Source organism: Equus caballus, chromosome 9, assembly GCF_041296265.1.
Source record: "Equus caballus isolate H_3958 breed thoroughbred chromosome 9, TB-T2T, whole genome shotgun sequence".
Classification (NCBI taxonomy): Eukaryota; Metazoa; Chordata; class Mammalia; order Perissodactyla; family Equidae; genus Equus; species Equus caballus.
In genome coordinates, this window is record NC_091692.1 from 7,715,895 (window position 1) to 7,736,916 (window position 21,022).

The following is a 21,022-nucleotide window of genomic DNA, read 5'->3' on the forward strand; positions in this document are numbered from 1 at the left end:
TTTCCTTTTCCTCAATGCACAGTGACCCTGGGAGAAGGCTGCAGGTCCCTTTGGGGGAGGCTGGGAGAAAGATTAACAGTATGCATTTTTGGCACTGTCCTGGGGTCCTTTCTTAAGGGGTCCTGGCCTCTCCCGCATTCATGGGGTTCTGGGTCTCTATAGTGGCCCAGGTCTGGTGATTGATCGAGAGGCTGTGACTCTCTGTTTTTATGACTCAAGTCAGACTTTTGTTTACTTGACCTAGAACTTTTCTGTTTCTACAGATCAAGTAAGAATTTAGTAGGCTTCTGTAAGAGTCAGGGTTCTCCAGAGAAACAGAAACGATCAGGCAGTGTGGTTAGGTGGAGAGAGGGTCTATGGTCCACTCTGGAGCTGCTCTTGGCTTGGACACGACACGGATGTTGGGAATCAGTGAGTCTACACGGGACCTGCTGTGGGAGCGTGAGGTGGCCTTGCAGCAAAGACTGGGTGGGGCCAGGGACTGCAGGGCTAGAAGACCAGATGGAGGATGCGGCAGGAACTCAGAGGAGTCGGTCGCCAGTGAAAGCCAAGGGGCAGCCAAGTCAGCAGGGAGGGGGCCCCATGGCTGACTGGGCTGACAAAGAATAGCCTGTAAGTTTATCAGCTGCAGGATGTTAGCAACAGACACCAGCTGAATGCTCAGGAACCACTCAAGCCAAAGATTCCCCGGTGGAGTTGAGAAGAGCCAGTCTGCAGCTGGTCCAGAGCACAGCAGGCCAGTCCTAAGACCCAGTCACCTCGCCGCCATGAGGTCACCGGGCTGCTCGGAACACCTAGCCAGCCTTCGGGAGAGGACTGAGCGAGGAGAAGGATAAAGGAGGGACTGAGCATCCCCCGACCAACTATTTAAGTGCATTGCCTTGGATTAAAGTTTAAGATGGAGATTTAGTCATTGTTTTCTCACTTCCAAGCTGATGGGGTCAAATCAAATCAAAGGCAGAGCAAAAAAGTAAACTAATCTTCTCTGCATATCCGAGTTGCGGCATGAGTACGTTTGTGGTCCCTCCCCGCTTGTGACTGTTTTCTCTCAGTGACTTCAGTCCTCTAAGCCGTGGACAGGCCCATGTGCTTTGGTTGGGGGACAAAGCACTGCTGGGGTGATGTGAGCGTGGCCCCGCACCTCTCTGTTTCCTTGTTCGTAAAATGACAGCGGAGGTTAAGGTGTTCTCAAATGTTTTTTCCACCCCAAATTCTGTAACTAAATAAGAAAAGAAAAACCTGTTTGTGGTGCTCTGTGGACCATAATAGTACTTTTCAAGTCTTTCCACCACGGTTTTCTATGGACAGAGAAGAGAGAGCCGGCACGTCCCACGTCATGGGTATGGTTTCAAGCATTGCACTGTGGGTTGGAAAGTTCCATAGGGTCCTGTGTTTTGTAACTAAAAAAATGCATGTAAATTTTGTATTCTATTTCATAATCTATTTGTGTTTCTTTTAATATAAAAACAATGCTTTAAATTACTTACCATTGACTAAAACCGATGAACTGGAAGATATACCACATTTATCCTGTGGCTTCAATTACTCCCTGGCATGCTGCTCACACCCAGGGGAATATTTGTTAGAAGCCCGGGATGGGAACCCCATGAGGATTCACTTAGGCTGCCAGACTTTCCAGTGTAGGAGTTCAAGTCCGAGACCTAATGACCGGAAAGAAAATCCCCTCCACCCTCAATGAGGGCTTCAGTTCCTCTCGTAACATAGTGTTCTAATCCAAACTGCAATGAGGTACCACCTCACACCCATCAGGATGGCCACTGTCAAAAGAACAGAAAATAGCAAGTGTTGGTGAGGATGTGGAGAAGTTGGAACCCTTGTGCACTGTTGGCGGGAATGTAAAATGGTGCAACCGTTACGGAAAACGGTATGGAGGTTCCTCAAAAAATTAAAAATAGAAGTACCAGAAGATTCAGCAATTCCACCTCTGGGTGTCTATCCAAAAGAATCCAAAGCAGGATCTCAAAGAGATATTTGTACACCTTTGTTCATCACAGCATTATTCACAATAGCCAAGAGGTAGAAACAACCCAAATGTCCATTGACATATGAATGGATAAAGAAATTGTAGTATATACATACAGTGGAATATTATGTAGCCTTAAAAAAGATGGAAATCCTGTCACATGCTACAGCATGCACGAACCTCAAGGATATTATGCTAATTGAATTTAGCCAGTCATGAAAGGACAAATACTATATGATTCCACTCACATAAAGCATCTAAAGAAGACAAAATCATAGGAACAGACAGCAGAAAGCTGGTTACCAAGGGCTGGCGGGAGGGGAAGAGGAACTAGTGTTTAGTGGGTACAGAGTTTCAGTGTTGTCTAGAGATCTGCTGCACAACAATGTGAATATACTTAGTGCTGCTGAACTGTACACGTAAAATGGTTAAGAAGGTAAATTTATTTTTTTTACCACAATAAAAAAATAGAATGCCCTTGTTTAGATGGTAGGGTTTCCTGTGAAGAACGAGCAGAGAGACCGGCCCGCCAGACATCAAGGTGGAATTTTCTCACAGCCCAGACTTGCTTTCCTCCCGGCTCTCCATCCCCATGAAGCCAGAAGACGTGGTCCTCATCCCTTTGCATACTGCCGGCTTTTCGAAGGTGAGGAAATACATGCGCGCTGTCAAAGGAGGCTGGGTTAACGACTTGTGGAAAATTTGCTGCCAATTTTGCTTTTGCATCTCGCCATTTCCATTTTCCAATTTCCTTATTTTTGTTGATTAAATTCCAATCACTTGAAAAGATATTGAGGATGAATGAGAAAGAATATAATCTTCCAAGATTCTTCTGGGTGGGGTCAACGCCCTTATCAGGGATGTGAGGGAATAGACGGATGCACGCACACGTGCACACACTCACACACACACACACTCGACACTCGTGTTCACTCTCATGTGCCCTTACCACCGCCCCAGTCTCACCCCACAGCAAACATGATGAATTCACATCCTGAGGGGGGTGTACCACCAGCAAAAATGTGACCGGAGGAAAGAATTTCCATTCAATCAGAGGCCTCCTGCGGTTGAAGTTTACCAGGAGCACTGCCAAACCCCACTCTCTTGGCGGACAAACTGTGCAGACTTCGGGCCCTGTTGGGAGGGTGAGGCGAGTTTCTTACTTTCAAAAGAGGGTTGATCCAAAATGTTTGTCTCATTTCAATACTGTTTTTCCTATGGAGCCGGGGTTGGGGGAGGGGTGGGGTGGAAAGTTTTTTTCCTTGTTCCTGATGTTTTCCAGAGATCAAAATTCAAACACAATGCACTAACAGTAATCAGCAAGCCTTCAGAAGAATTGTACGTACTTCTGATTTCTATAAAAACCCACACGACACCGCCTTAACCTTTAATTATGTGCAGAGGTACACAACTGGGCAGGGAGATTTTGCCCTCAGCGCTGATATCAGCTTCCTAATCCTTCTGCATACTTAGCAGGTATTTTGGAGCACTATCCACGCCAGTAAGTGTTTCTCCTCCGCCCATGTGCCTCTGGTGTCGGGACCCACCAGACACGCTCCTGAGGGGTGAACTAAAGTCGATTCACGCTCTTTGGGAAGTTTTTGTGTGAGCATGGACCCCGACACGCTTAGAAGACATTTCATTGATCATGCATCCTTTAACTCACTTGGAGCAATCTTAATCCCTGCTGTGGCCCAGGCACTGTGCTTAGCACCAGGCACACAGAATTATCACAGAAAACAGTGCCCTCAGCGAGCTTCCGGTCTAGAGGGGGAGATGGGCAAGCAGGGAGTGACAATGCGAGATGGTAAACGCTGAGGCTGCGTCTCTTGTTTTTGGTAGCAAGACACAGCGTGCCCCTCCAGTATCTCGTACAAGGACTGCAGGGATCCCGTGGGACCAGGAACAGCTTGGCCTGCAGGCCTCTGGGAAGCTGGAATGCCCTGTGAAAACCAGGGAAGAGGTACAGGACCCCAGGCAGCTTTGGTAACCGCTCATCACTCCGCACACCAAGGGGGGCGACTCAGTTCTCTGCTTCTCCCGCTTCTGCTCCACAATCTCACTCTACTCCATGTACCTGTTCTCTACCTCGGGCTCCTGCTTACTCTTCATGGCTGCTTACTGATGATTTCCTGACCTACTGCCTGCCTCAGGAGACCGGAACACTCCCTTGCCTCTTTCGGCTTCTTCTCTGATCCCAAGTGTCCAATTGTGTGTTCCAAATGAGATGATCCTATAGTCTAACCAAACCACCTTGTCTCTGTGGGGCAAGGTTCTTATCCCAGCCCCCTTATAGACCATGTGTGGATTGTCTTTTCTTGATCCGATGCTTCTGCGGTCCTGTCCACTGTGGCTGAGGGGCTGGGCATCCAGCACGCCAAGATCTGTCTGAGTGAGAGGCACCCAGGGTAACACCCTGCAGGAGCTCCCAGGCTGTCAATTAGAGGGGACTGTCGTCAAAACAATTGCTGTGGGAGGGCTGCCCGGTGGCATAGTGATTAAGTTCATGTGCTCCCCCTCGGTGGCCCAGGGTTCGCCAGTTTGGATCTTGGGCACAGACCTACACACCACTCATCAAGCCATGTTATGACAGCATCCCACATAGAAGAACTAGAAGGACTTACAACTAGGATATACAACTATGTACTGGGGCTTTGGGAAGAAAAAAAAAGGAGAAAGCTTGGCAACAGATGATAGCTCAGGGCCAATCTTGCTCATCAAAAAGCAAAAAAGAAGTCAAAAAACCCAGTTGCTGCGGATATGGGCATAAACACACAGGGTTATGGGAACACAGAGAAAGACAACCAGCTCAGCCAGCAGGCTCCAAAAAGGCTTCAAAGAGGAGGCCATGCCTAAGCTGAGCTTGAAGGAAGAGAGAGGCTCTCCAGGGAGGTCCTCGGGTGATGGGGACAGAGGTGGAATAACAGCATCCGAGACAGAGGAAACGTTAGTGTAAAGGTCACAAGAGGGGTGTGTGTGTGTGTGTGTGTAGTTGTGGTGCTGTTCTAGCTGCTGGATTTTTTCAGTTTGGTTTTAACTCAAGCTGAGAATCTGCCTTTATTCTGTGAAATTAGTAACCTATTCTGATTTAGCACAATTACTGACACCTTGGCATTTATTCCTACCTATCCTTCTGTCATTTCTGTTTTAAGTCAATTTGGACATTTTCAGATACAGTAAGGGAAAGGAATTCTGACTTACTTTGTCCTCGTCCTTATCCTCATTTTGCAATCTGCCATCTTTTACTAGAAATCACCCTGGCACCAAACCAAGATTTTGACAAGCCATGATATAACCCTGGGCTTTGTGCATGGCATTAGGAAATGAACTTGTAATGTAGGAGCGAGAGGCTCAGATGCTTGGTTTTGAAAGCACAAACATTAAGCTTTGATTTTTATCCAAGTTACATATACTCTTAATTAAAAAGTCACTAGTTCTGTAAGGTTTGTCAAGAGAAACAGCACCTTCCGACCTCTGGTCCCCTCCCCCTTCCCCAGGGGCACGCCCTCTCCTCTCCCAGCTGACTCTGTATTTGCCTCCATGTCTTCGAATAACGTGAGGGCTCAGCTACCCCTTGATGTCCGCTTCAGTTTTAGGTATTACATGTTGACTTCCTATTACAGAAGATGAGCATCTGGCTCTCTTTTCTCCCCCGCCCATGCCCCCCACATCCATTTCCCGTGCTCCATGCCTATCCTTGCAAATGGTTCTATTGCAATATAACCAACATGTGTGCTGTTGATAGTGGAGCCATTTAAGACAACTGTGATTACTTTTCTACACAATTTCTTATTTTCCCTGGTTAACAAGTCTTGTCTTTTTCTCCTTTTCTTACTTTAAAAAAAAATGGATTTAGCAATTCAACCCAGAATCTCCACGATTTGTCTGATTGCCTCTCAGAATGCTCATTGACATTGGGTCTTCTATCGAGCATTTCTCCTGGAGCCTGACCTGCTCCCATCTGGACGGGGCCCGCTGTGGCTAGAGCTCAGGGATCATCCTAGCTCTCCCTTCACCCAGAAGCCCCATCGCCCCTCTGTGTCCGGGCTCCTGTTTCCCATTGCCCGTCTCCTCCTCTTTCTCGTTTTGCTCCCTTGCATTGCCATTGCCTGTTTTCTAGCAGCTTTCTGAGAAAGGATGAGTGGGAGGTAAATGGTATTAGTCAGCTGGGGCCGCCATAACAAAATGCCACAAACTAGGGGGCTTAAGCAACAGAAATTTAGTTTCTCACAGTTTGGGGGACTGCAAGTCCCATATCAAAGTGCTGGTCAATTCTGTTCCTGGTGAGGGCTCTCATCTCGGCTGGTAGACGGTTGCCTTCTTGCTGTGTCCTCATGTGGCCTTTCCTCTGTGCTGGTGCACAGCAAGAGTGCGAGCGAGCTCTCTGGTGTCTCTTCTTACAAGGACGCTAATCCTATCTGATCAGGACCCCACCCTTATGACCTCACTTCACCTTAATTCCTTGCTTAGAGGTCCCATCTCCAAATACAGCCCCATTCGGGGTTAGAACTTTAACACGTGACTTTTAGGGGCACACAAGTATTGTCCATAACAGGTGTATTTAAAAAATCTTTATTGTATTTTCACATCTGGTTCTTATTTTGCAAGGTGGGAAATAATTTAGAAGTCATCCTTCCACTGTCTTGGGTCATGGGCACTGTTGCTGTAGAGAAGTCTGAGGTCACATGGTCTGTGATCACTAGCACATGAACTCTTCTCTCCTTCTCTGCCTCTCTCTCTCTCTCCCTTGTAAAATCTTTGTCCTCAGTCTAAATTTAACCGTGATATGCCTTTGTGTGGGTTTATTTTCATTCATTGTGCTAAGCAGGTAGCAGACCCTTTCCATCTAGAAACTCAGGTAACTTTTTTTGATTTCTTTCTTTGATTACTTTCTCTCCTCTGTTTCTGCTGTTCTCTTATTCTAGAACTTTTATTTTTCACATATTGTACCTCCTAGGCTGATCTTCTAGTTGTCTTCTCTTTTCACCCCTTATTTTCCATTTCTTTATATTTTTGCACCACTGTCTGAGAGAGCTCCACAACTTTATTTCCTAAACTTTCTACAGAATTTTTCTTAAAATTTTTGTTTTTTTGAACGTTTAAAAGAATCATTCCATTCTTATTTCACAGATGTGACATATATATGTATATACATATACATACTCCTATATATACATATATATTTTTATTAGCAAGACTGTGGATAAAAACAGTTTAGAAAAAATGGCACAGACTGGATGGCACTCCAAAAGTCCTAGTGCACGTATACAACAGGAACACTTGTCAGATTTTAGAGTTGATGGAGAAAAAAAGGCTTAGAACAAAATGGTAACCCAAGCCTGCAAAGAGCACAGGTTGCTCTTTCAATGGTTCCCTCGCTGACTGAGCTTGATTTCTCATGTTGGAGAGTGACAGGGCCATTGAATGTCACAGAATAAACATGGTGCATCTTCTCGAAGCATGCATTTTATTAGAAGTTTTGGGAAGATTTTGTATTAAAACAAACAAGAAGTTATGACGGAGTAGACTGCAAAACAGTCAAGACTTTTAAAGACATGGAGCAGAACTTGAATTTCATGCTGGTGGATGGGTCCTTCCTGAAAAATATCCTGTGGGTTCCGTATTAGGAGCTGTGGAAAACTCCGTGAGTCACGAATCCAATCTAGAATCCTAATCCTCACTCTTGTTAGCATTTAAGTAGTATTTCCATCTTTATCGTGTATAATCTACGTGAATGTCTGTCATTTGATATCATCTAGATTTCTCCAGGGCTTCTTGATTCATAGGCACCAGGAAAGGACGGTAATCTAGCGATTAACGTCAGGGTGCTTATTTCGTACCCATGATATACTAGACACACGTCTTCTGAGTACAGCTTCTTTTGCATTTACCTTGCTAAGATAAGTGGCAAGGAAGTGGGGAAGATAGGGATGTAGGTAAGTGGAAATGGCAAAGCTATTTCCAATCTTTAAGGAAGAAAGGATGGGGATGTGAGAAGAGAGTGAGATTATGTTCAACAAGCAATGGTTGCTACTAGGCGTGCTGGCTCTCTGGCCATCTCATGAGGCCGCCCAGGGGAGATGACTTGGCAATCACCAAGGTGAGTAAACAGAGACGTCTCCTGGGTCCAAGTGCACATCCGTGACCTCACCCCACAGCCTTAGTCCCTCCTCCTGCTCCAATTTGTAGCTAAGCAATCAGCAAATTGGCAACAAAACACCAAGAACAACTAGAAAAGGAAATGAGAGTTTCTTATTAGCCTCAATTTTCTTCGGGGGGAAAGAATGTAGATTACTGCACGTGATGAGAGGAACACTCAGGTTACGTGCTGGATCCCATTCCAGCGTGTAGGCTGCGCAGTAGTACGGTGTCGTCCCTTTGGGTGTTTTCTTCTCCAGCTGTGAAGGCGTTAATATTGAATGGAGTTCAAGAGACAGCGAAGCTTTGTATAAATGCTAGACCTCTGTGATGTTGAAAGAGCTGCATTCTAGAATGTGGAGCTGCATGATAGCTAGCCTATAAACACCTGCTCTGCTTTGTGGTTGAGCCCTGCTGTTCCACCCTTAGGCAGGTTAGCTTGATTCTTTCAACCCTGTTAAAGTGTAAATATCCCTGTGAGGGTATTAACTTTTCTTCATCATTGGGTGATTGTGAAAGCAGAAAGGAAAGCAGAACACCACAGATGACCGTGGTTCTGGTTACAGCTCTGCCCCTGGATTTCTGTGACCGTGAGCATAGCGCCTCTGAATTTCCATGGCCTGGTCTGTACCAAATGGGCTGAGCTGGAAGATCTCTAATGTTCCTTTTAGGTTCTGCTTTCTATGAGTTTATGAGGAAAGACTGTGTGGGCAGGATCATTTTTAGAATGGTGAGTGAACAGGTTTCTATCCTCAGGGCAAAGGGCCCAGAATGGAGAGGCCAACGCTCAATGCCGAAGTTTTCTTATACCATATTTCCATCATGGAAAACCCCCAGGGCCATGATTTAAATGACTCTGACAGTCCTAAAAACTATTGTTAGTGCCTGTTCTGTGCTCCTGCGGTCTTGTTACCCTTCTCCTCAAGCACTCAAGATTCAGGAGGGTTGCTGATGTGAGGGACCACGGCACACACATCCTTGAGTAGGTCTACACTGCTCTCGGAGTTCTAAATCCTATAAATATCCTTGAAAATCAGCCACTGCCAATCTCTCTCTTTAGTGTGGTGACACAATATGTTTATGATTATCCAGCCTGTTTAGTTTCACCTCATCTCAAGAACTTACCAGGCTGAAAAGGTGACCACAGACCTGCGTTGGGTGGAAAGCAAATTCAAGTACAAAAGTTGAGAAGTTATGGGACATCCAGGTAGAGATGTCCAGTAGGCAATTGGAAATAGGGGTCCAGGGCTGAGGAGAAAGCTGGATTTAGGAGTTATTTATATAGCGGTTTGTTGGTGGCCATGACCTCCCAACTTTTTAAAAAAAACATATCGTGTATTTGCATTTCCTATAATCTACAACATAAATTAGATGATGTGACACAGAATTAGAAAAAGTTTTTTGAAGGGTTTATATGTTTCAAAGTCCTAAACGTGGCTACTTCTTGTCACGTGGCTTGGGGAAGGGTTAAGGCTGAAATTAGGGTTAGTGTCCGTGACAGCAGTTTTTCATCCTGAGTATGTTCCGTGTACACTCCTCCACTTCTAAAATAGGGACAGTTTAGTTTCAGTCCCGTTTCCTTTGAGACAGAGCTCCCCAGTCAGTAAGAGATTTGGGGGGAGTTTTCAGAGTCTGTGGGCTGTAGGTGCAAGAAGGGGAGGCAAGCAGGATGTGGGGGTGGGGGCACCTGGTGCCAATTTCTCTCCTCTCCTCGGGAAGTTAGGGCTGGGCGTCCTCCTCCACATTCCTGGCCTTCCCCAGTCGGCACCAGTAAGCCCAGGGTCTCCTTGCAAAGAGGCTGGAGCTCACTTACTACAGGCATCCTGCTGATTTAGAGACACGCGGAGATAATTAACTGGGAGTTTCCGCCCCCGACCCGCTGACCCTCTCGTAGGAACCACTGTAAAGATAAAATAACAGACCAGGTTTTTTTTTTCCCTTAGTGTCTCTGTGCCTGTAACTTTCCTAGTAATCATGACATTTATGTTGATCATTAATATTCCAGCTGAAAGCATCCTCTTTTCTCCCCTCTTGCCCCTGCCACGGCCCACCTGTGGTTCAGGTTATCACCTTTCTCAGAAAACGCTCTCTGGAGAGCCTAGACTTTGGCAAGTTCGCCGGGGCTGGGCCGTTCCCACAGCTCCTCCTCGCCCAGCGCGTGTGCTGCCCGCTTCCGCCTCCAGCCTCCGAGGCTGGGGGATGGTGCTATGCCCTGGATACCTCATTCATCAACGCTGTCCGCGGAATCTCCCTCCTCACGTCCATTATCACAGACCTTGAATAATTGTTTTCATTCCGCCGTTTAGTGCTTTACTCCTTGGACCGGCAGGCTAAACCCGACGCTCTTTCTGACTCCTGTGCTGTCATTAACATGCTTCTTGTTTAACTCAAAACAGCTGTTCCTCCGCCGCCCCCAGCCCCAATCTTTCCTCCTTAGACGAACCTTGCATAAGCGGAACCTTTGGAAAGAAAGTGTTTTTGAATAAGGGAGAGTTCTGGAAAGATAAGGATTGGCCACTTGCAGTGTGGAAACGTCTTTAACTTTAACCGCTTTAATGGAAATCTTTCTAAAATACACAGTTTAGTATCTTCTTAAACAGAGGAAATAGAATATAATTTAACTTTTTTTTGATGTCTTGGGATTGTGACAGTGAACAAAGGTCTGGTACCCTGCTGCACTCCAGGAGGGCCCTGGGGGTCTTTTGTGGGTATAAATGGTCCTAGATTTCTGCGATTCTGAAGTTATTTTGTACACTTTTTTTTTTTGGAGGAAGATTAGCCCTGAGCTAACATCTGCCGTCAATCCTCCTCTTTTTGCTGAGGAAGACTGGCCCTGAGGTAACATCTTCCTCTACTTTCTATGTGGGATGCCTACCACAGCATGGCTTGCCAAGTGGTGCCATGTCCACACCCAGGATCTGAACCAGCGGGCCACTGAAGCAGAACGTGTGCGCTTAACCGCTGTGCCACTGGGCCGGCCCGTGTATACTTTTAAATATACTCTCTGTCTCCTTGCTTTTTATCAGACCAGTACCTATCACTCCTGGTTATCAATGTACCTATCTTCAGAAATTCTTCCACCCGAATTTTCTAATTTTCATTGCTTACTATGGGCATAGAAGACCAATATACACACACACATGCACACTTGAGCACTTGTGTATGTGTGTCTTAGAACTGTGTGTGAAGGATTGTGAAGAATGACCTGAGGGTTTTCTATGAGAAACTGAAGAGGCTGTGAGTTCTCTATTTTGATTTCCCAGAGGCCATTTTTGTTAATGTTTTTGCTCATTTTCACAAGTGAAAGTTTTAGTAAATAGAAAGTCGCAAGACCAATGAGTTTACCATTGGTGAAAAGTCACTCCCAGATTTCTAGGATTCATCTATCTTTCTAGAAACTTCTTCCTCAGCTTCGTTCTTTGTTTTCACTTAATTCTAGAGTAGGCAATGGTTACTAAAAAAGAGATTCCTTTTAGGAGAGGTCCTTCATTTCGTTATCCCAACTTCACATACAAACTATTTCACTGACTGTTGTTAAAAATATCATCATGATATTCTCAAACTATTGTCATTAAAAAAAAACACACAAAAAACCACAGGTGCAAAAACAAACTGTGACCACAGAGCTAATTCTCCCTCTCTCCCTTATTGTCCTCTTTGGCAGAGTTCTGTGGAAAGCTGAATAAATGAACAGGGCCATTTGACAGAGTGTAACCCATACCAGCCCCATTGTGCAATGCCTTGAACGTAAGTCCTTTTCAACTAAACGGAGGTATATTTTCTTTTATATCGTTAACTTTGACCCTGCAGCTTAGCAGAGAACACTTGTGCAACATTTTCTGGATCAACTTATCATCCACTCAGAGCAGACATGCATTTTTCTCATCATTAAAGGGAAACCAAACCCATCCACATAATCCCCCATTCTGCTTTGTTTCTTTCCCGTCCTTCATGTTGTAGATTCTGAAAATTAATGAAGGGATGTGCAAGAAATGGGCTCTCTTCTCACACCCAGCCCCAACGGGAGCCTGGGCACAGTCAGGGAGCGGGAGGATGAGAAATGTCCTCATTTTGCAAAACCAAGTCCTTCTCTATGTTTGGTTGCCAACTGTCTGCCTCCGACTCTCCCAAGGTGTCTGTTTAAAATACAGATTCCCGGGCTGGACTCTCCAGCTACTGAATCAAGATTCCTGGAGGATGGGGGTTTGTAATTTGCATTTTATATCAACTAGATGATGTCTAAGTTTTTTGTTTACTTACCAAATTCTATGCATCCGATTCTTCTGTGAATACTAGTAAGAGTTAAACTTAGATACTTACAGAATACTAATCACAGTTAAACTTTATTATTGTAAGAATGATACCTTTAATTTGTAGAGCAGCGTTTTTAACCTTCCAAAGTGTTTTCCCATCTGTAGCCCTCAGAGGTGGGCAGGGGCGTATTATTACTTCCACTTTAGAGACGTACTTGATTCCCCTGCGCTAAGGACTTGGGCCAACTACACTGCGACTTAGTAGGCAGGACTGAAGACTGGCACGCAGGTCTTCTCGCCTCATTTTGCCGCACATTTGGTATTCTAGGACCCAAAACATAAGAGAAAGCTTTAGTAAAGTGTCCCTTAAAGAGAGACATGAGCAGAAATCCGTACCTTCCGAGCCACTCCGCATGCTATTGCGTGTGCGGTGCATTTGCTCCCAGAAGATGAAAGCACAGACGGAGCCCAGGGCACAGGGGGAGAGTGGGAATCTTCAAAACAAAGACAATCTCATCCCTCTTCTCTTCATCCCCTTCAATTTTCTGATCTTTTCCCTCCACTCCCTCTTTCTTGTGAAGACTCAAACTCTGAAATAATTATATGAAATTAAGTCTGTAAAAGGCAGGCTTGTTTCCTTAAGATTGACGTGCTAATGTTTTGGGCAGTTTTCTCAGGACTCATGGAGACCATTATTTCTGAGCTTGGCTGCAGGAATCTCCGTCTTCCCCAGGCAGGGGAGAGGCTCCTCGCTCAAAGCCGTGTTTCTTTAGTTCATGACACCTCCCTGCATGATGCAGCCTCACTGTGACCAGAATAACTCAGAAAATTTTTTTTAAGTGCTTAAGACTTCTTCTTACTTCTGATTGTAATTACTCACTGTCCAAAAAAATATATAAAGACACAGCAGTCTGTAAACTCTCTCTGAGACTGAATTCAAATGGAGCGTTTCTCTTCACCACATTGGACAGTTTTGATGTTCAGGATGGCACCACCCAGGCCCTGGGAGTCTGGAGGAGGTGAGGAAAACGCTTTCCAGCTCCCCCTGCCTGTTCTCATCCATATATCAAGATAAGCAAGCTAGTTGGTTGGTAGCCAAAAGGAATCTTTTCATGCAAATTGTATCGCTCTTTAAAAAAAAACAACAGTAAAAATAAACGTGTGACCTTGCACGCCACCTTCCCGCTGTGTAAGTGTATGGAAGCCGGGGAGATCACTGGCCTTCTTTGCATTGCAAAACGGCTTGGGTGCCCAGTGCTGCAGCGGGCTGAATTTCCTGCGTTCCGAGGCCGCCTGCCCCACTGAGGAGATGAGCAGGGTCAGGTTCAGGCGCTTGCTTGCCTTGACACATCACTCCTAATTATGACGTCCTTGTAAACCCCTTTCCTTTCCCTTCACAGGGCTTGTAAAAGGCACCCACAAGCGTCTGCCTTCCTGTGCCTCCCTGCCCCGAGGTAGAAATCCTCTTCTTGCAGGAAGTGCAAAGCATAGTTCAAAGCTTTCTCCATCAAAAGAAAGTGCGCCTGATCCAGTATAACGTGATTACGTGACAATTAGGCCAAAAAAAAAAAAAAAAAGCCAAGGCCACTGTGTTGCTGGCCAGTGCTGGACCCTTGCAATCTCCATCTTTCTAAGAGATATTTATCACTTCCTTGTTCAGTATAAAGATGCACACCCAAATTGAACACCATTTAGGGTCAAAGCGACTGGTCACTTTGGGCTATCCGGGAATGGAGAGTTAAAAAGAGGTTGTGATGCAATGTCCCCACCAAATGCAGAGGCTGAGGCATGGATCTTAAGGGAGAGAGGACAAAGAGAGGAAGCAAGGTCTGCAGACCCTGGGGCAGGCTCTGACGCCTGGTGGTTTTCTGTATGACTGCCAGGCTTGTTTCCTTGCTATAAAACAAGCCCAGGGCAACCTATGTTAAAAGGGGGTTAAAAGGGGTCATAAATCTTTCTGGGCATTGAAGATCCACGGAAAACTCAGCCTGATGTCTTTTCCATCTGTTTCGGGTTCTCAGCCTCATCTGGCTCGGCTGCCTTTCCCCGGCGATAACTCACAAGCCCCATTCATACCGCTGAGTGGCAGGTATAGGGTGTCTCCCCTCAGAGCATGGGGGATGAGGGGTGAGGGTCCGGGCAGCAGGCAAGCCCCCAAGGCTGGCCCACTGACACCGTAAGTCTACACCCAGGGGCTGCTGGAGGGGAGGCTGTGGGACTGACAGTGTCAATGGGCAGCACACACATCCTGGAGAGGGGAGCCCGGCGGCGGGTGGGAGAGCGCTGGCTGAGGTTGGTCACACGGAGATTGAGTTTCAGCTGAATTAGATCAGAGCTGTGGGAAACAGCACCTCCTTCACACACACACACAGCCGGTCTCATAGGAAGACGTGGGAGGGCGGCTGGGGAGACGGAGGCAGGCAGCTGCGATGAAACACCCAAGTCAGCTCACAGCAGCTAACGGCTGACTTAATGACTGTCTACCTCTCCCCAGCGTGCTGGCCAGACTTCGCAGACTCGGGGATTTTAGAAGGAAAGGCTCTGCGGTGTCAGGGAGAGATGGGGCGGTCAGCATTCAAAACACACCCTGGTTTGGGAGGAGTCTGTGTGTATCTTTAAAAGAGGGAGGCATGATTATGAAAGTATGGGAAAGATGTGGGACTTTTAGATCCATGGCTGCAGAAGGCACACTCCCGAAGGGATTCTGGTGGCTTTAAGTAGTACCTTTAGGGTTTGATGTTTTACAGCATTTCGTTACCATGCAGCATGAGCTTGCAATCCCCTAACTGTGTTTGCTGCTGTGAACCGTCCCTCTAATCTCTTTTCTCTGCTTAATAATCTGACGCCATTTCAGTGACCCAGAATACCAGCTTTTCTTGGGAAGGCCTTGGAGGAGTGGAAAATTGGGGGAAAGTTTTAGCATTAAAACAGGAACACTTGCAGTCCTATTAAAAAGGGCAAGAAGTCAGCTGCTTTGAAATCCACCCCCTCAGCAGGGGTGGGGACAGCCTTTCCAGGAGACAGTGGGAACGCATTTGTTCTTAAGCTGGCACCAGAGTGGCTTTCTCTAGGGCAGCGAGGGCCTGGCATTCTGTACAGCCGTTTGAATTGAGGAGCCTTCAAATGATCCTTTTTTCTTTTCCTGTCACTCAACGAGAGGCTGGAGGCAAAAATTCCTACAGCAGCTTCCCTTGAACCGGGCAGAAAACAGCCCCTGGGGCTGCCCGGCGCTCCCTAATCTTCTGGTTTGCACATCAATTTTGAGCCCGCTGCTGCTGCTGAGAAAATGACCTCAAACAACTGCTCACTAAAGATCCGTGTTTATTATGATGCAGTGTGCTTTCTGCAGAATGCTCCTTTTCTTAGACTGAGAAGCTTCTGGAGTTTGCACAATGTCTGGGCCTGAGGAAACTGGCCAGGATGTCCCCAGGAGGATGAATTATCACCTCTCTGTAAAAGAGAGGGACACTCAGAGCAGAGCCAGGGTCCACCGTGCGTGAGCCAATTCCACGTCTGAATTCTGCAGAGCTCGCCGCTTTGCTGGGTTTCTCGAGATTCACAAAAAGAGACAATGAGAATCCCGGCGAGAACTCAGGAGTTGTTTTGGATTCTTCTAGATTAGGTGGATACCCAAGACAGTACATGGAAAGGCTGCAGGGGGTCTGTGAATCATTTGAAATTGCATTAAAAATTCATATGTAAAAATGTTATATATTCCTCTCGGCCCCAGAGAGAGAGAGAGCTCTTACGTATTCAACGGAGTTTCAAGAGTCCGAGACTTCCCTAGAGTCAAGAACTACTGTTTTATATTAAAGATTTTCCAAGGGTAATTTCAGGGAGGCCATTGGCTTCCCGCAATCACAGGCTGTGCAAAGAAGAATGCACTGCCTACTGTGTACGGAGCTGCAAGGAACTCATGGAACTGAGTGAAAACAATAACCCAGAGAGGACCAACAGAGGCAGGCAGAGGGTGCCCACAGAGTGGCTGCTCGATGTGGGTACACTGACAGTGGAGTCTGGCTCTCCCTGGGATGGGGAGATCCAGTTGGTACCCTGGTCCCAGAAAATGTAGCCCGAAGGCAGTGTTCTGGGAGGACATATTAACAAAGAGGGAAAGCATCAATGAGAACCTGAAAGAACGTCCAATCTAGTTCAGACTTGATACACCTCTTGGATAAGGAAGTTAGGTGAATACAGAGCAAGATTCGGATCCATCACGTTGAAAGAGAGTGCCCCGGGCTGCTGTGGTCCAAACTCCCTTCTGCTAGGGCAGGGAAGGATTCTTGGGGGAGAGGTGGTTGTCACAATACATCTTGAAAGACGACAAAGATGCCAGAATCCCGCAGTCCTCCATTCTGGAGTTGATGTTTCATTGCAAATTATAGGCATGTTTTGCCTTGAGAAAATCATGTTTTTATAAATAAGCTGATCTCCCAAAGCAAATAAATTGAGGATGATGATTATTTACATTAAATAGTAGCTGCTGTTGATGCCAGACTCACATGAACAAAGCTTTACCTACTTGATCTCAAGTAGTCTTACAACTTGGTGAGACAGGTACCATTTCTCCCATTTTTCAGATGAGGAACTTAAGGCTTAGAAAGCTTAAGCAACTTCCTCGCCGTTACTGCTGTACCGAGAGGCAGAGAGAACCAGGGTTGAAAGCCAGATGAGGCATCGCCAAAGACCAAGCCCTTGTCCTCTCTACTACACAGCATCTCAGGGCTGGAGAATTCCATGCTTTGCCGGAAATGTCAAGACCCCAAATTGATCTTAAACACCACTTGATTTTCAAAGGTAGGAAATCAAGAAATGGATGTCAACCATGTGCCTACTATATCCCAGATACTGTGCCAGAGGACACAAGTGTTTCATTTTGTCAAAAACTAACTTTTACAAAATCTTCAGTTCTTGTGGGATATTTTCAAAATACATTTGTCAACGTTAGGCACACACAGGCGAATCGTCTCTCACCAGCAAATCACAAACTAATCACAACTTCTCAGGGCAGAGGGTGGATTGTGCTCACTGTTTCATCTCCTTTGCCTACTAGAATATCTGCCCCAGGTCAATAAATAATCAGTGAGTGAGCAAGCACAGCAATGACCCTGTTCTGAGGACAGCAATCAGAAAGTCTTATTCCTTAAAATGGAAGGAGCTCACCTTGGCCACCAGACATCAAGATATGGGGATAGCTCATTAGGCACCAAAAGTGAGTTCATACGCAGAAGACTAAGAAAGGTGAGAGAGAAAATAAGAACAGGATATGGAGATCTCAATTTTGACACTTGAAAAACTAGACTTTGTTTTTCAAACATTTAATTGTTTCTATTCAGATTGGGGGAATTAAAAGCTCTTGTTAGTTGAAACTTCTGCGCTGATGAACACAATACCTACCCTTTTCAGACGTCTCGGTGAATAAGTCCTTCTGTGATTTTTTTTTTTATTGTAACACTTGGGTCTCTATGATATTCTAACATAATATGTCCCCTCTCCCCTTTCTCAGCGTGTGTTTGGAAAATGCTGACGTGCCTGGGGTCTTTGGTGTTGGGAAGCCAACATTTCATTTTTCAGTTGGGATTGCAAATAGTTAATCAAAATGTAATGCTGTTGGTGAACCAGAGACTGAAAGAATGAGCCAATTTTGAGGGCAACAATCACGGGCTTGAATTGCAGCTTAAGGTCCTTTCTGTTGAGAAGTATTCTGATGCAACTGCTGCCAAGGGGGAACTGTGCACTTTCCCGATTTGATCTGCCCTTAAAGCTATGGACAACCATCCTTCTTGAGAAACATTCGGGTTCCTGCGCTTAAGGACAGAGGCTTGGTGCACATGCCATCTTTGACTGCTTGTGGGTCTCTGATGTGGTCAGAGTTCATGGATGGTAAAGTCGTATGAAAGGTTCTCTGCTCCCTGTTTCTAGCTCAATCTCTGGTTGCCCTTATGTCTTTAGGCCAATGGAAGAGCACTGGAGAATCTGGAGGAGGCAATAGCCCCCGGGCTCAGAGCTCTTCAAGGGGATTTATTATCTCACTGTCTACTCCACATGGTACAATTAAGTATCCCAATGGGGTTGTTCCAGCTTGCCTTCCTTCCTTCCTTCCTTCTTTCCTTCCTTCCTTCCATCAATTTACTCTCTAATTCATTTGTTCAGTTAACAACCATTCACTGAACCTCTCCTAAGGCTTCATAGCAGCCCCCATCTGGTGAGATGGAACACACAGGCAAGCACTTCGAGTCCAGTGTGCATTAGCATGTTAGAATGATCCACAGCTGTTAGCTGAACGGAGTGGAGGGGCACCCAACCACTGGCAGTCAGGTGTAAGGAGATTTTCCCAGGGGAAGTAAGCTTGAGCTGAGGCTTGAAGGATGCAAGGAAAGTCTGCTGGGAACAAAAGACATGGGAAGGCTCTCCAAGCTGATGGAACACCATGGGTAAAAGCATGGCGGGGCTGGGGGGAGAGGGCAGGTGAGGGAAATTGTGATGGACGTTGGGAATGGAAGTAATCCTGCCTGGACCCCAGGCTGTGTATGGAGCTGTGATGGGAGATGAGGTCAGATAGGAATAAGAATTGCTAACATTTATTGAGCACCTGCTGTTTTCCAGGCACTATTCTAACAGCTTTGTATGTTTTGAGTTAATTGTTACAACAGCCCTATGAAGTGGGTATTAATATGACCCCTATTTTACAGATTCACAGGGAGATCAAGTATCTTGCCCAAGGGCACATAGCTAGAGAGTGGAGAAGCCAGGGTTCCACCCAGACAGTATGACTCCAAGAATGTGCTCTTAATGGCTACGCCAGGCTGCTGCTCTGATGGCCTCAGGTTTGCCTTGAGTGACAAAGTAGACTCTTTCCTACCCAAGGGTCCAGTTTATAGTGGAAGTTACCATGTGGATGGAGATGGTTTTCTTGTACCAGTCTCCCCTTCCTTAGCCCAAAGGCAGGGAAGCTGCACTGTTTTAATATCAGAATGTCAGCCCTAAGGGTAGGGACCATATCTGTTTTATTCATCAGTGTATATTCAGTACCAAGCACAGCACCTGGGACACAGTAGGTACTCACTGAATATTTATGGAATAAACAATAAAGGAATTCATTGATTTTTACCTATTAACCTTATTATTATAAGGAAGTGAATTCAGAGTTACCCTTATTTTCTCATTTGAGATGTAAATTAACTTAACAAAAGCAATGCATTTCACTAAAACCTTGCCACATATCATATATATTTGGAAATCTGAAACATTCAACCCCAAGTCAAAATTTGTGGAGATTAATTCTTCTGAAATGACTCATCAGTGGATGGTGGGGTGTGGGGGTATGTGTTCTCTTTGTACCATATACATTTGCTTTATCTAATGTGTGCATTCTTCAATTCTCAGATTCTTCAAACTCCCCACTCCTTGTCCGGTTAAATCAAAAGGACGCTCCTGTGTGCCCAGGATTTTCATAATATCTATGCTATTTCTTTTGAGGGTGATCAAAATTTCACTGTGTTGGACTCAAGACTCAGGTGAGTACAATGAGGTCCAGGGATGGAATTTGCCCGGTGACATTAACGCATTCGTTGCTTCCTACATGGTTCAGTGTCATAAATAAAGTTTCTTTTTCCTTTGCAAGAAGAAAAGAGCACAGTAGAAATCGAGGAGTGTGTTTTCTGTTTGGTCAGCAAGGCAGGCAAGGCCTTATGTACTCTGTCCATCAACACTGATAAGCTGTGACACCAGGAGGCTAGGAAGATGTCCAGCTGTTCCACCTACGCTGCATCACAGAGCTCCATGAGCCCTTTCAGGAAGCGGAGCCCAAACAGAGAAAGATGAGTGAGTGCCATGAACACAAATAATCTTCGGCTCAAATGGAGTTTCCTGAATTCTTTGGTATTCCATATATTTTGAACTTCAAGAGACCTTCATTTTCTGGGTTTCTTCCTTGTAGCTCAAGAGCACGTGTTTTAATTCTCTCAGTCGGCACAGCTTCTTATAAAGGCCTTCCTCAAAAAGAGTCAACAGGTTAAGAAAACTAGTCAAAACTAGAACAAGATAATAATAGTTTTCTAAGAAATAAAAATTTTCCTTTGATTTCTTAAGTATATTTGTGGTTTCAATAGTATTCTATGTATTTTATTCAATTGTGAAGACTATTGACAATTATAACTAATAAGATTTATGTGCGTTACAATTTACAAATATACAGATGTCTATTACAAGATTTATATTTGTTCACTAGGTTCTTATCTGAAATGAGGAGAGGTAACTTCATCCTATCTTTGTCCTATCCTGTCCTATCCCATTTTTATCCACTTTTGACAGATGAGGAGACTAAAGTTCAGGGAAGACACCAGGCTAAGGGATTTGTCAAAGGACACCTCATGGAAAATAAAGAAGCCAGAACTTGAACCCAGTTCAGATTCTAAAGCTTATCCCTGTCCTATCTAGTCTGGGGTAAACCAAGTAAAGTGGGGAGCTTTCTATGGGGTGTCCACAGTGGGCTAGCTAATTTCATGCACACTATCTCATTTACAACTTGCAGGGGGGGGAACTATTACCAAAGATAAAGAAAATGAAGGTTCAAAGGGGACCAGTAAGTTATTAGATGCTTAGTGAGTGGCTGAGCCCTTTCAGTGAGAAATAATAGACAACTCTG

The 21,022-nt window shown here is 45.4% G+C and overlaps 1 long non-coding RNA gene across 4 annotated transcripts; it reads left to right on the forward strand.

Annotated features, from left to right (window-relative positions):
• The first annotated feature begins 8,471 nt into the window (after positions 1-8,471).
• Positions 8,472-20,465, forward strand: LOC111774911 (uncharacterized). Of its 4 annotated transcripts, XR_002810220.2 has the most exons (6): positions 8,472-8,555; positions 11,787-11,869; positions 16,956-17,172; positions 17,429-17,616; positions 19,762-19,892; positions 20,003-20,465. It is a non-coding gene; the product is annotated as an uncharacterized lncRNA (long non-coding RNA). The 4 variants fall into 4 exon arrangements; XR_011421222.1 differs by lacking the exon at positions 17,429-17,616 and having other exon boundaries at positions 20,000-20,465; XR_002810222.2 differs by lacking the exon at positions 17,429-17,616.
• Positions 20,466-21,022: the final 557 nt, after the last annotated feature.